Here is a 14,764-nt window from a genome sequence, read left to right on the forward strand (position 1 = left end):
CACGAAGAACATCTGTTCAGATTTCCTGAAGGGCTTAGTCCTATCATGGCAGAATCTGAGCAGTCTGTGCACATCTAAAGAGTGCAGGGTGCTTCCCCCTTATTTTGAGGATTAGGGAAAAAAGTGGGCAAATGGATAGATTGGTTGAGAGTCACACTGGGCACCACTTCAGGCATAAAAGTTGGGTTAGTCCTGAGGGAGACCCTGTCAGCATGAAAAATAATAAAGGGTTCCACAGCCATAAGTGCTTGTAGCTCAGACACTCTTCTAGCTGAAGTGATGGCCAGAAGCAAGGCCGTTTTCCAAGAGAGGAATTTGAACTCTGCTGATGCTGCAGGCTCAAAGGGTGGTATCGTGAGCTTTTCCAACACAAAATTAAGGTCCCAAGCAGGGGTGGGGGCTCTTCTTGGTGGCCTTAAGTTGTTACCCCTCTCAGGAACTGCTTGATGAGAGGGTGAGAGAAGAGAGGTGGCTCAGTGCTGTAATGAGCAGAGATGGCAGACGCATGGATCTTAATGGAAGAGACGGACAGGCCTCTGTGGAGTAGATCTGCTAGGTAATCAAGGATGAGAGGTAAGGAGGGCTGTGCTGTATCTGCTCCTTTAGTGTGAATCCAGGAACAATACCTTTTCCACTTATTAACATAGGATTTCCATGTACTGGGTCGTCTGGCTTCACTTATGACATCCAGAACCTGCTTGCTTAGGCTGGCCACTGGAGAATTCAAGGAATAAGCCAGGCTGCAAGGTTCAGGGTCTGCAATTGCGGATGCAAGATCTGTCCCTCCTAAGTCAAGAGAGTTGGGATCTGGGGTAGGTGCCATGGGGGCACTGGTGACGGACTGCGCAGTAGTGGGTACCAGTGCTGGCATGGCCAGTTTGGGGCAATCAGGACTGCCCTTGGTCTTTCCTGCCTTATCTTGAGTAATACAAGAGGCAGAGGGGGAAAGGCATAGATTGAGAGGTTTGCCCACTGGAAAGATAGGGCATCCACTTTCCAGGCCTTGCTGTGATGTACCCTGGTGCATAATTTGCTGAGCTGGTGGTTGTAGGGGGTGGCAAATGGGTTACCCCGAAGGTGGACCTATTTCTGGGTCACAAGGCAGAAGGTGTTGCGGTTTAATTGCCACTCGTGTGGGTCTAGGAGATTTCTGCTTAAGTCGTCTGCCAGAGAGGTTTGGTTGCCTGGCAGGAATTGAGCTTGCAGGTGAACATGCATGGCTGAAGGCCATGTTCCACAAGGTCATGGCTAGCCTGCGGAGTGGGTAAGAGAGGGATTCCCCCCTGCATGTTGATGTACCACATCACTGTGGTGTTGTCGGTTTTGATAAGTAGGGGCCCCGGTGAGGACAGGGATCTGAAAGCTGTCAGAGCATGCTGAATAGCTAGCATCTCTTTTTGGTTGATGTGCAGATGAATTTGGTTTGGGCTCCAGTGGCCCTGAATGCACCTGCTGTCCAGATGTGCACCCCAGGCATAGTCTGATGAGTCTGTGGTTAGGGTCTGGGCGGCGTGGGGTTGTGGAAAGGGAAGTCCCTTGTTGTGGGTGCATGCTACTGCCAAAGAAACTCTTTCCTTAGATAAGGTATTACAGGTATGATAGTTTTCAGGTCCTGAGAATGTTGGCACCAAAGAGTTTTTAAGTAATACTGAAGTTTCCTCATATACAGTCTGGCATATGGAATTAGTAGAATGCAGGAGGCCATGAACCCTAGAGCCTGCAGGATTTTCCTTGCAGATAACTGGGTTCTGGTGGCCATTTGAGCAAAGTAGCCTGTCAGAAGGCATTGTTTTTCTGGAGTAAGGAATGCAATCTGGGATGCTGCGTCCAAGCTTGCTCCCAGGAATAAAATTTTTTGACTGGGGACTAGTTTGGATTTCTTTTCGTTGATGGTGTACCCCAGGGAGGTTAGAAGGTCCTTTACAAATGTCAGGTGCTGCAACAGCTTTTCCTGACTGTCTGCCTCAATCAGGCAATCGTCCAAGTAAGGGTAAATCTGAATATTTCTCTGTCTGCAATAGGCAAATGCTGGAGCCAGGCATTTTGTGAAAACTCTGGGAGCACTGGATAAGCCAAAGGGAAGTGCAGAGAACTGATAATGCACAGATCCTGCCCTGAAACGTAGATATTTCCTGCAGCAGTCCCTGACTGGGATGTGCAGCTAGGCCTCCTTTAGTTCTAGGGTGGTTAACCAGGCATCTTTGGACAGCATACGGAGAAGCTGCTGTAGAGTGAGCATTTTGAATTTTGGTACCACCAGGAAGGTGTTTAGAATGGACAGATCTAAGACTGGGCGCCAGGTGCCCTCTTTTCTGGGTACCAGGAAATGTCTTGAATAAAAACTTTGGCCTATCTGTTCTGCAGGAACAGTCTGAATTGCCCTTATGGCGAGCAGGGACTGAACTTGGTTTTGTGCCTCTGCCCACTGGTTTGGAGGAAGGTCTGGGAACTCTTTTGGGGTTGACAGCGTGTGTAAATAAAATTTATACCCCTGGGATACTATGTTGAGGAGCCATCGATCGTTTGTGATGGAGGTCCAGTTTTTTGCATGGTGGGCAAATTTTCCTCCTAAGGGAAGAGTGATTGGGCAGAGGTGAGGAGTGGAGTTGAGACATTGGGAATTCTTTCCATAAGGGGGTGGCTTAGCACTCCCTGCTTTAGAAGTGGAGGTACTCCATTGCTTAGATCTCTGCATACCCAGAGACAGTAATCTGGGGGAGTCTGTTTCCCTTGGGTCTAGTTTGAGATGGCCTGGCAGGGAGTGGAAAGGACCAATGTTTTGAGGGGCAATGCCTACTGAATCTTGGAGGCTGCACTTGCAAAAAATCTGTCTGCATAGACTTATCCTTTTCTTCCATCTTTTTAAAAACCTTTTCTGCTTTGGTGCCAAACAGATTATCCTTGTTCATAGGAGAGTCCAATAATTTTGATTTGACATGGTCCACAAGGTTTGCTCCTTAAGCCAGGCATACATTCTAAGTACAGAACCTGTGACTGTTGCCCTGCAAGATGCTTCTAGGGCGTCAAACCCACATTGCAGGGTATGCTTGCTGACTTGGCCTGCAGAATATATAAGCTCCTGTAATTCTTTATTTTCTGCACAGTCAAGAAAGGTAGACAATTTTTGCTTAGTAAGTTCCATAGTATGTTGCTGGTATTTCAGCATGCGGAACTGACAATTCAATGCTCTAATGGCGAGAGTTGAAGAGGTGTATACTTTTTTACCCAATCTGTCTACAGCTCAGGAATCCCTGTCCAAGGGGGTGGGATTCTTAGCTGTAGTTGCTTTTATTCCTTTAGGTCCTTGGGAGAAGGCCTCTGGGTCAGCAGCAGGATTTTTGAAAAGAAATTTGTGACAGTGAGGGACTCTGTAGTACCAGTCAGGTTTCCGTGGAGCAGGGAGTAAAGTATCAGGAATTAGACTGGATTCCATAAAGATATCATCCACAACATCCAGAACAGGAGGGATAGCTAAGGGTCTGTGTTGTGGTAAATCTAAAAATTCCCGGAGTCCATCCCCAATGGAAATGCTCTCTCAAAGTACGTAGGGTTTCACCAAAAGAAAAATCCTCTGGAGGGGAGGCAGAAGGAATGGTATCCTCTGCATTTCAATCCTCATAGGCAGATCAGAGCATGTGTTTATATTCAGAAACCTCAGTCGTCTCTTGGTCAGATAAACCTGCTGGGGACAAGTCTATTTCATTTAGCAGAGGCAGGCTGGCTTCCTCTAATCAGCATGATCAGGTCTTGCCATTTTAAGCATCTGAGACTGTGTCAAGGAAGCAGGCGCTTGAGTTTGGGTCATCATTTTTTTAGGCGTAGCTCGTACTCCTGGTCATAGAAAATCGGTAGTTTTAGAAAGAACTGAAGACGCAAAAGTAGTCCTCAATTTGTGTCTAATATCGGTAGTGTGAAGAACTTCCTCAGTAGCCAGTGCCTGCATAGCAGCTCCAGACCCATCCAAGGTAGACACATCTGCAGGTTCTGTAGTCAAAGAAGAGTCTCACTGCATACCGGACTCCGAATGGGTCTCGGTAGCGGCCTGCGAATCCATCGAAGTTGGCATCAAGGACTAGCTTAACAGAAGTGTCGGCAGTTTTGGACCTGTGCGGTCCGTCTTTATCCTTACATTTTTTGCGGAAGATCGGTAGTCGGATGGCTTACCGAAGCTAGAGAACAAAATATTTAGCTACAATAAGGGCCCAACGACTTATAGTTCGGGTGTTGAACAAAGCACAAGACCAACAGCAAGGTAAGTCATGGTCTGAGCCTAAACAAGTGAAAAATTAAGAAAGGAAATCTCGGTGTGGTATTTGCTTTCCACAGGAGAGACAATTGTTAACTTTTTCCGACATCGGTTAGAGCAAGAAAAAAAGTATCCCCAATGCGGTACTTAGCGTTAGAAGACCAAGATGATTCAATTTCGGAAACGAAAACTCAGGTAGCGGTTGATGGGCACTCGTGCGAACTGCTTCTGCTTCAGGCTCCTCGGCAAGAAAGACTATTGTAATGGTGTTGGGTTGCCTGTTTTTACACCCTGGACGATCCGATGTCAGTCCTGAAGCAACAGCAACCGACGCAGAAATACTAAGCCTCTGGTATTCGGGCCGAATGAGGGCTACCCCTGACAGGATAACCCAAGTGTGATGACTAACAGTGAAACACGAAGAACATCTTACTGAGCCCTAAGGCCCTTTTTCAAGGTAGCCTGCAAGTGGTACTTGCACAGGCCACAAGAAATGTCAGGACACTGGAAAAAAATCCACTGTACGTCAAACAAGTGGATATTTCTACAACAAAAAGCAGTGGAATCTCAACAGGACCTGTAAGGTGGTGTGCTGAATGAAAACTGTGCGACAAGTGTCAGTAATTCTCTTGAACTTTTAGCAGTTTTAAGAAACAAAACATTTTGTAACCACCTTACCTGAAACATGCATGATGGGATCATTAAACTAGAAAATCCAGAGCAGATGGCTGATGTTTTGCAGCAAAGATACGGCCAGCAGGAGCTGGAGAAAGATAAAACACCAAAAGATTGTCACAGTCAAAATGGAAGGAGAAGGGAAAAAAAAGTAATAAAGGGTCCCAATGCAATACTGCAGCTCCAGGAAGCAAGTAATTTGTGACAGTATCCAAAGCTAAAAAAAGATCACATACTGACCCAAAAACTGACATACTGAACTTGAAAGTGCAGAATGCAAGCTGAAGGATGGCAATATACAATTTATGAAAATTAAGACTAAGCTTCATTGGCAGCTCCTGGAAAGACTACAGGCAGACTTCAGTTTGTTGTGTGATGAAATGTGGTGAGGCTATTAAATAAAGGATCACAAAAGAACAAACAATGTAAGCAACTACTGTTAAAAATAAGAAATGGGCTTTCTGTATGTAATTTACTACATTAAAGGGAATATTGAAACAAATTTTAGAAACATAAAAGGCCTCAATGACCTATGTAAAATAGGCTGGATATGTTAAGACCAGTTATGTAAGTGGGAAGACAAACTGAAAGGGCATTTACTTCAAGATAACAGGAGTGTCACATGCTGAGACAGGGCAGCAAACCAAACAGCTGGGGGTGGAATCCAGGAGCAAGGTGGTGGTAGATACAATTACAAACGCAGACAGAGGAGACTGGCCAACAGAGCATCATTTTCTTTCTTTTTAATACTGTAAAGAAAAGACGAGGATGGTAGGCATGACATGGCAAGTTACTTGGATATAGCCTGGAATAGGCGGCCACAAACATCAGCTCAAGGAATCACAAAGTAGATGCAACTCTTCACAGAGAAGCTGACAAGTGGAACCAACTGCCACAGATAGCAGAGCATAAGACAGTTTGAATGCTTAAAAAGGCTTGAGGTTCCAGTAAAATTAGGATGGAAAAGTGAGGGGCCATTACCTTAAGCTAGCTGCAATGCTCAGACCGAACAGAAAATTTCAAGTCTCCTGCTGGCAATCTCTTTATAAAAAGAATCATACAAAAGTATATGGACCACTTAAGTTAAAATCAGGACTACATGAACAATATGCTCATTATCGGTGCATCTCAGACAAGATGGGCAGACTACACTAAAATTCAGATTGGGGGGGGGGAACAAGAAGGCTTGTCTCACTAAATTCTGAAATACATACACTATATAAAACAAAGATCAGGCCGGAGAGCACTGAATATATGAAATGCAACATTTACAAGTTTAATGTTTGACATACATACAAGCGCCGACACCTGGGCATATAATACAAAAGAAAGAAGACTAAAGATTTGTCTCAAGATTATGATGCAAAGAAAGGAAAAAGTACACTTGTGTACACTTACCATAAATGTAGATGTTAGAGTGTATTCACTGTTGCAGTCATCACATTTGGGTTATCTGCCTGCAGGTAGCCCTCAGTCGGCCTGAAAACCAGTCTTCGGATTTCTGCGTCAGATGCTGTCGCTCTTCCATGATGTCAGGTCGTCAGGGGTATAAAACATGCAGGCGATGCCATTACATCAGTTTTTCTTGCCCCAAATGTGAAGTGCCCCTAAACTACGAAGCAATTACATGGTATGGAACACCCCCAGAAAAAAAGCAAATACACACGGTATAAGATATGATAAAACAAAATAGGATAGGTAGAAGCAAAGAGAAGTCAGGGGGCTGGAGGGAGGCTAACCAGGACTGCAACAGTAAATACACTCGAACAACTAGATTTATGGTAAGTGTACACAACTGTACCATGTTCTTTGTGTTTCACTGTTGCAGTCATCACACTTGGGGTGATTCTTAAACATAAGGAAGGGTGGAGGTAGTTAAGCATTAGGGCTGGAAATCAGGCCCTGTAAGACTGCTGTGGCAACTCCAGCTCTGGATTTAGAAAATAGAGGCAAGTGGTAGTGCTTGGTGAAAGTGTGTACAAAGCTCCAGGTTGCAGCTTCCAGGATGTCCCTGGTAGGGACTCCCCTGAGAAATGCTGTAGAGGTAGATGTAGCCCTAGTGGAATGAATTCTGATCCCCTGTGGGATAGGTTTCCCATGTTGCTTGTAGGAAAAATGGATGCAGTGTGCTATCTATTTAGAAATCGTTTGCTTTGAAATGGCCTTGCCCTCCGCCCCTGCAGCAAAGCTGATTAGCAGCTGGTCAGATTTTCTGAGAGGCTTAGTCCTGTCCAGATAGAACTCAAGTTGCCTGTGCACGTCCAGGGAATGAAGGATCCTTTCCCTTTATTCTGAGGATTAGGGAAAAAAAGTTGGCAAATGAATGGACTGGTTTAAAGCCACACTGGACACCACCTTGGGCATAAAAGATGGGTTAGTCCTGAGGGAAACCCTGTCTGCATGGAAGATAATGAAGGGTTCCACTGCCATAAGGGCCTGCAATTCAGACACTCTTCTTGCTGAAGCGATGGCTATAAGTAAAGCTGTTTTCCATGAGAGGAATTTCAACTCTGCTGTAGCAGCAGGTTCAAAGGGTGGAAGCGTGAGCTTTTCCAATACAAAGTTAAGGTCTCAGGCTGGAGTGGAAGCTCTCCTAAATTTTTGGCTCCTCTCAGGAACTGTTTTACCAGAGGGTGAGAGAAGAGGGGTGGCTCAGTATTATAATGAGCTGAGATGGCAGAGACATGGATCTTAACTGAAGAGAAGGATAGGCCTTTGTGGAGCATTTCTGTTAAGTAATCTAGTATATGGGGTAAGCTGGGCACAGTTGTTCCCATTACCTGAGAATGGCTCCAGGAACAGTATATTTTCCATTTTTCCGAATAGGAATTTCTAGTACTAGGCCTCCTTGCCTTAAGAATGACATCCAGCACCTGCTTACTGAGGTTTGCTGGTGTTGAATTCAGGGGATTGGCCAGGCTGCAAGGTTCAGGGTCTGTAGCTGAGGGTGCATAATCTGGCCTGCCTGCTGGGACAGCAGAGGAGGAGTCTGAGGCAGATGCCATGGTTGTAGCACTGTCATACTGCTCAAGAGAGGGTACCAGTGCTGGTGTGGCCAGTCTGGTGCAATCAGGATAGTCCTCGGCTTGTCCGGTTTGATTTTTAGTAGAACCTTCGAGAGGAGGGGCAGAGGGGGAAAGGCATAGACTGAGAGGCTTTCCCAGGTGAAAGACAGGGCATCCACTTTCCAAGCTTGGCTGTGGGGAGTTCTTGTGAGATATTTGCTCAATTGATAGTTTTGAGAGGAAGCATAAAGGTCCACCTCTGGTGTCCCCCACCTGCTCCTCAAAAGCTTGAATATTTTGGGTTCCAGTTTCCATTCGTGTGGGTCCATGAGATTTCTGCTTAAGTCGTCTGCCACTGAATTTAGTTTACCTGGCAGGAACTGAGCTTCTAGGTGCACTTGGGTGCTCAAGGCTGTGTTCCACAGAGCCATGGCTAGTCTGCAGAGTGCGTAGGAATGAGTTCCCCCGTTTATGTACCACAACTGTGGTGTTGCCTGTCTTTACCAATAGTTGTCCTGGAAGAATAAGGCCTTTGAAGGCTGTCAGAGCATTCTGTACAGCTAACATTTCTTTTTGATTGATATGCAGGTGCATTTGCTTTGGGTTCCATTTGCCCTGAATGAACTGCCCTGTCATGTGAGTCCCCCTATGCACAGTCTGATGCGCCTGCTGTTAAGGTTTAGGCGGCAGGGGGTAGAGTGAAAGGGAGTCCCTTGTTGTGGTTGCAGGCCTCTGCCCACCAAAGGAACTCTGTCCTTAGGCAAGGATTGATAGGAATAACTGTTTCCAGGTCCTGAGGATGTGGACACCAGAGACATTTTAGGTGCCACTGAAGTTTCTCATAGGCAGTCTTGCATATGGAATTAGTAGAATGCAAGAGGCCATGAACCCTAGGGCTTGCAATATTTTTCTTGCAGATAGCCGGGTTTTGGTGGCCAGTAGATTGAAGTAGTTTGTCAAATAAATTTGTTTCTCTGGCGTGAGGAAAGCAATCTGGGAAGTTGCGTTCAAGCTTGCACCCAGGAATACAATCTGTTGGCTGGGTACCGGCTGCAATTTCTTTTTGTTGATGGTGTACCCCAGTGAAGTTAGAAGTCTCTACAAATGCTAGGTGTACCCCAGTGAAGTTAGAAGTCTCTTTACAAATGCTAGGTGCTGAAGTAGCAATTCCTGACTGTCCGCCTGATTCAGGCAATCATCCAAGTATGGGTAAATTTGAATTCTTCTCTGCCTACAATAAGCAATGGCTGGAGCTAGACACTTTGTGAATACCCTGGGCGCAGTAGATAAGCCAAAGGGAAGTGCAGAGAACTGATAGTGCATAGAGCCTGCTCTGAAGCATAGGTATTTCCTGCAAAATTCCCTTATGGGGATGTGAAGATGAGCTTCTTTTAAGTCTAGGGTTGCTTGCAAGGAGTCCTTGGCAAGCATAAGAAGCAGCTGTTGGAATGTTAGCATTCTGAATTTTGGAACCACCAAAAAAGTGTTAAGAATAGACGGATAAAGGATAGGATGCCAGGAGTTTTCTTTCCTGGGGACCAGAAACAGTGTGGAATAAAAGCCTTGTCACCTTTGTTCTGCTGGGACAGGTTGAATAGCCTTGATACTGAGGAGAGAAAGTACTTGCTTTTGGGAGTCTTCCCCACTAGTTTGCGGGAAGGTCTGGCCAACCGCTTAGGATTGGGAGTGAGTGGAATTGGAAATCTGTATCCCTGGGAAGCAATGTTTAAGACCCATCTGTCTTGGGTAATGCATTCCCAGTTTTTGGCATGCAGGGCAAGTTTCCCTCCTAAAGGTGCAAGTACTTGAGCAAGGCTCGGAGGAGTTAAAGATAAGTCATTGTGCAATGTTACCATAGGGTGGTGGCTTAGTACTCCCTGTTTTGGATGTGGGAGCACTCCATTGCTTAGATCTGTGCATACCCTGAGACTGAAGTCTTGGTGGTCTACTGCTCCTAGGCTTGGACTGAAGGCCTGGAAGGGACTGGAAAAGACCAGTTTTCTGAAGGCCAATGCCTACTGAATCTAGATGGCTGTACTTGTAATAAATCTTTAACAGTTTGCATAGATTTAGCTTTCTCCTCCATTCTTTTGAGGACTTCTGCTTTACTGCCAAACAGACTCTCTTGATTTAATGGTGCATCAAGTAATTTTGCTTTGACATGATCTGGCAAGTTCTGTTCCTTAAGCCACGCATGCCTTCAAAGAACAGACCCAGTGACAGCAGCCCTGCAAGATGCTTCTAAGGCATAAAACCCACATTGCAAAGTATGTTTACCAACTTGGTTAGTAGAATACATTAACTCTTGTAAATGTTTGTGTTCTGCACAGTCAGGAATCAACAACATTTTTTGTTCAATTAGCTCCATAACATGCTGCTGATACTTTAACACATGAAACTGACAATGTAAAGTCCTAATGGCAAAAGTAGAAGAGGTGCATACCTTTTTACCCCATCTGTCTAAAGCCCTAGAATCCCTGTCCGAAGGGGTAGGATTTTTGGCAGCTGTAGCCTTAATGCCTTTAGGTCCCTGGGAAATGGTCTCTGGATCCACAGTAGGATTCTTAAAAAGGAATTTGTGGGAGTCAGGCACTGTGTAGTACCTGTCGGGTTTCCTGGGAGCTAGAGACAAGGTATCTGGGGTAAGGCTGGACTCCAAGAAGCATCTACAATTTCCAGAACAGAAGGGATAGCTGGAGGCCTGAGCTGAGGCAAGCTTAAAAATTCCCCGAGTCTCTTTTTGGACTGGGAGTAGTCCTGGCTCTCCTAGCGAAAACGCTATCTAAGGGTGAGCAGGGTTTCACCAAAGGAAAAATCTTCTGTAGGGGAAGCAGATAGAATGGAATCCTCTGCATCAGAATCCTCACAAATAGATAAAGGTATGTCCTGGTAATAAGAAGGATGAGAGTTATTGGATTCCTGATCAGAAGAAAAATCAGTTCTGGGTCTTTTTGAGGGGGAAGGCTGACTTCCCCTAATTAAAGTAATGAGTTCCTCAGCTATTGTAAGCATTTGTTTTTGTGGCATGTGGGCCTTAGACTGCACTTTGGTTGTGGTGGTTCCTAGGCGTAGTGCGAACTTTAGGCCTGAGAAATTTGGTATTATTGGTTTGAAACAAAGTCATTAGTTCAATATGAAAATCGGAAGGCCTGAATACACACTCAAAAGCCCGTGCCTGCACAGTGGTTCCGGACCCATTTAACCTAGAGACATCCGCAGGTTCCATAGTCGAAGAAGCATCTCGCGGCATACCGGACTCCAAAAAAGTCTCAGTAGTGGCCTGCAAATCTGTAGAACGGGTATCAGGGGCTGCAAAAGCACCAGAGTACAGGCAGACTGGCGACCAGCATAACGTTAGCATCATTGGCAGCCTTGTACCTATGCTGTCTCTGTCTTTATCCTTACGTTTCTTCGAAAGATTGGCAGTCGGATGGCTTATTGAAGCTATTTCGGAGTATGGAGAACGAGAGCGAAAGAATTCAGCTACAAAAATTACCTGATGACGAATAGTTCAGGCGTTGAATAAGGCACAAAACAGACAGCGAGGGACGCCATGTTCTGGGCCTAAACAGGTGACGCGAGGTATTTGCTTTCCACAGGCAAGACGATTATTAATTTTTTTGACATCTGTTAGAGAAAGAAAGAAGGATCCCCAATGGGGTACTTATCTTTTAGAAGACTTCAGGTCTGAAACTCAAAAAACGAAAATTTCAGGAGTCGGCCGACCGGCACTTGCAAACTGCTTCTGCTACCGCACAGCAATTAAGATTGATGTAATGGCATCGGCTGCATCTTTTATACCCCTGACGTCATGGAAGAGCAACAGCACCAGATGCAAAAATCCCAAGACTCTGGTATTCAGGCCGGCTGAGGGCTACCTGCAGGCAGATAACCCAAACGTGATGACTCCAACAGTGAAACGCGAAGAACATCTGCTAGAAACAGCACCTCCCTCTACCAGTTTTGGAAACTTCCACAGGCAATTTCTGGACTCCAGAACAACACTTCCATCATTGTAATTTAAATGCGAGAAAAGTACAGTTTTGTACCTACCATACATGTAGATGTTACAGTGTTCACCCTGCTGCAGTCATCACACTTGGGTTATCCTGTCGTCAGGCGGTCCCGCAGTCGGCCGGAATTCCAAAGTCTTGGTCCGGCGTCGGTTGCTGTCGCCTCTTCCCTGAAGTCAGTGCGCCAGGGGTATATATAGTGCAACCAACGCCATTTTCTTCAGTTTTTCTTGCCCCAGATGTCAGGTGCCCCCAGAAAAGGTGGTCAGAAATTAGTACCAAATGGAGTAACCTCTGCACAAACAAAATCCCTTCAGCTATAAGCAAATACATCAGTAAGGTATTGAAGAGATTTAGTCAGTAGATCAGAGGGGATGGAGGGAGGGTAACCTGGACTGCAGCAGGGTGAACACTCGAACATCTACATTTATGGTAGGTACAAAACTGTACTATGTTCATCGTGTTACCCTGCTGCAGTCATCACACTTGGGTTGAATCCCAAAGCTAAGGTAGGGTGGAGGTATCATAGAGGGTTAGTGGAGGCTATAAGGCCCTGCAGAACTGCAGTGGTGAAGCCTGCCCTGGTCTTGGGAGTAAAGAGGTAAGTGATAGTTTTTGGTAAAGGTGTGTACTGAACTCCAAGTTGCAGCTTCTAAAATCTCCTTGGTTGGAACCCCCCTGAGAAAGGCTGTAGAGGTAGCTGTTGCCCTGGTAGAGTGGGGCCTAATGGTAGCAGGAACTGGTTTCCCATGATGGGTATAACAGAAACGTATGCAATGACCTATCCGTTTAGAAATGGTTTGCTTTGATATAGCCTTCCCTTGAGAAGCTGTAGCATAGGATACAAAGAGCTGGTCAGATTTTCTGAAAGCCTTAGTTTTGTCCAAATAGTAACAAAGTTGCCTGTGAATGTCCAAGGAATGCAGGAGTCTCTCACCTTTGTTCTGTGGATTTGGGAAGCAGGTGGGTAAGTGGATGGTTTGATTTAAAGCCACACTGGAAACCACCTTAGGCATAAAGGAAGGATTAGTTCGCAGAGAAACCCTGTCTTGATGAAAAATTAGGAAAGGTTCCACAGCCATTAGTGCCTGTAGCTCTGAGACTCTCCTAGCTGAAGTTATTGCTAGGAGCAGGGCAGTCTTCCATGATAGGAACTGAAGATCTGCAGAGAAAGCTGGTTCAAAGGGAGGTAGCGTTAGTTTTTCCAGAACAAAATTGAGGTCCTATGTTGGTGTAGGAGCTCTCCTGGGTGGTCTAATGTTTTTTGCCCCTCTGAGGAACTGCCTTAGAAGAGGATGTGAAAATAAAGGTGGATCCGTGTTGTAGTGAGCTGAAATAGCTGAAGCATGGATTTTAATGGAGGAAAAAGAAAGTCCTTTGTGCAACATCTCAGCTAAATACTGTAGAATGTGAGGCATGTGAGGCTGAATTGTGTCTTGGCCTTTAGCTTGGTTCCAGGCACAAAACCTTTTCCATTTGTCCGAATAAGCCTTCCTGGTGCTTGGCCTCCTGGCTTCCAGAATAACATCCAGAACTGCTTGTGAAAGAGGAGCTGGTTGGATGTTTAGTTGATTTGCCATGCAGCCAGATTTAAAGTTTTGAGCTGGCTGTGAAGAATCCAATTGTTTTGTTGCGTGAGCAAATGGGGGATTTGAGGTAATATACATGGAAGGCTGTGGGCCATATTTCTCAATTGCGGGTACCACTGCTGGCGTGGCCAGTCTGGGGCTATGAGAATCAGTCGTGGTCTCTCCTTTTTGACTTTCAGAAGAACCTTTGTGAGGAGAGGTAATGGGAGGGAAGGCATATACTGTTAGGTTTTTCCAACTGAAAGAGTGCGTCCACTTTCCAAGCTTGTTGGTGAAATGTCCTTGTACAAAATTTTGTTAGCTGACAGATTTGAGGACTGGCAAACAGGTCTAGGTCTGGAAGGCCCCATTTTTGAGTTATCATGGCAAATATTTGTGAATGTAGTTTCCACTCGTGGGGATCCTTGATGTTTCTGCTGAGGTAGTCTGCCAATGTGTTCTTCAGTCCTGGCAGGAATTGAGCTTGTAACTGAACTTGGTAAGCCAGAGCTGTGTTCCATAAGATCATTGCTTGCCTGCATAGAGAGTAGGAATGTGTACCCCCTTGTTTATGAACCACATTACTGTGGTGTTGTCCGTCCTTATTGCAAGTTGTCCTGGATGTAATAGATCCTTGAAGGCTGTCAGAGCTTTCTGTACAGCTAGCATCTCTTTTTGATTTATGTGCAGATTTCTTTGATCTGCGGTCCATAGGCCTTGAATGCATTGCCCTGCCATGTGTGCCCCCCAGGCGTAGTCTGAAGCATCTGTTGCGATAGTTTGCCTGGCTGAGGGCAAGGTGAAAGGCTGACCCTTGTTGAGGTGACATGCCTGTGACCACCATAGAAATTCCTGTTGTAGGCAGGGAATAAGAGATATCATTGTGTCCAGGCTGTGGCTGTGTTGAGACCATACGCTTTTTAGGTACCACTGTAATTTCCTCATATGCAGCTTTGCAAATGGTATTATTAGTATGCAAGATGCCATGAAGCCCAAGGCCTGCAGAATTTTTCTTGCAGTTAATTGGGTCTTTGTTGCCATTGTCTTGAAATATTGAATCAGTTGTATTTGCTTGTCTGGCGTAAGATAAGCCTTCTGGGCCATTGCATTCAAGCTGGCACCCAGGAATGTCATTTTTTGTGAGGGCACTAGATCTGACTTATTTTCGTTTACTGTGTACCCCAGGCAGTTTAGTAGATGTTTTACAAAGGCCAGATGATGCAAGAGAATTGTCTTTGCTTTCTGCTTGGATGAGGC

At 45.5% G+C, this 14,764-nt stretch overlaps 1 protein-coding gene across 1 annotated transcript in view; it reads right to left on the reverse strand.

Moving 5' to 3' along the window:
- RSRC2 (arginine and serine rich coiled-coil 2) overlaps positions 1 to 14,764 on the reverse strand; it is an 884,867-nt gene that overhangs the window by 526,548 nt on the left and 343,555 nt on the right. The gene's annotated exons all lie outside the window — the stretch shown is intronic.

Source organism: Protopterus annectens, chromosome 4.part0 (genome assembly GCF_019279795.1).
Source record: "Protopterus annectens isolate FY-2018-M chromosome 4.part0, PAN1.0, whole genome shotgun sequence".
NCBI classification, from domain to species: Eukaryota; Metazoa; Chordata; order Ceratodontiformes; family Protopteridae; genus Protopterus; species Protopterus annectens.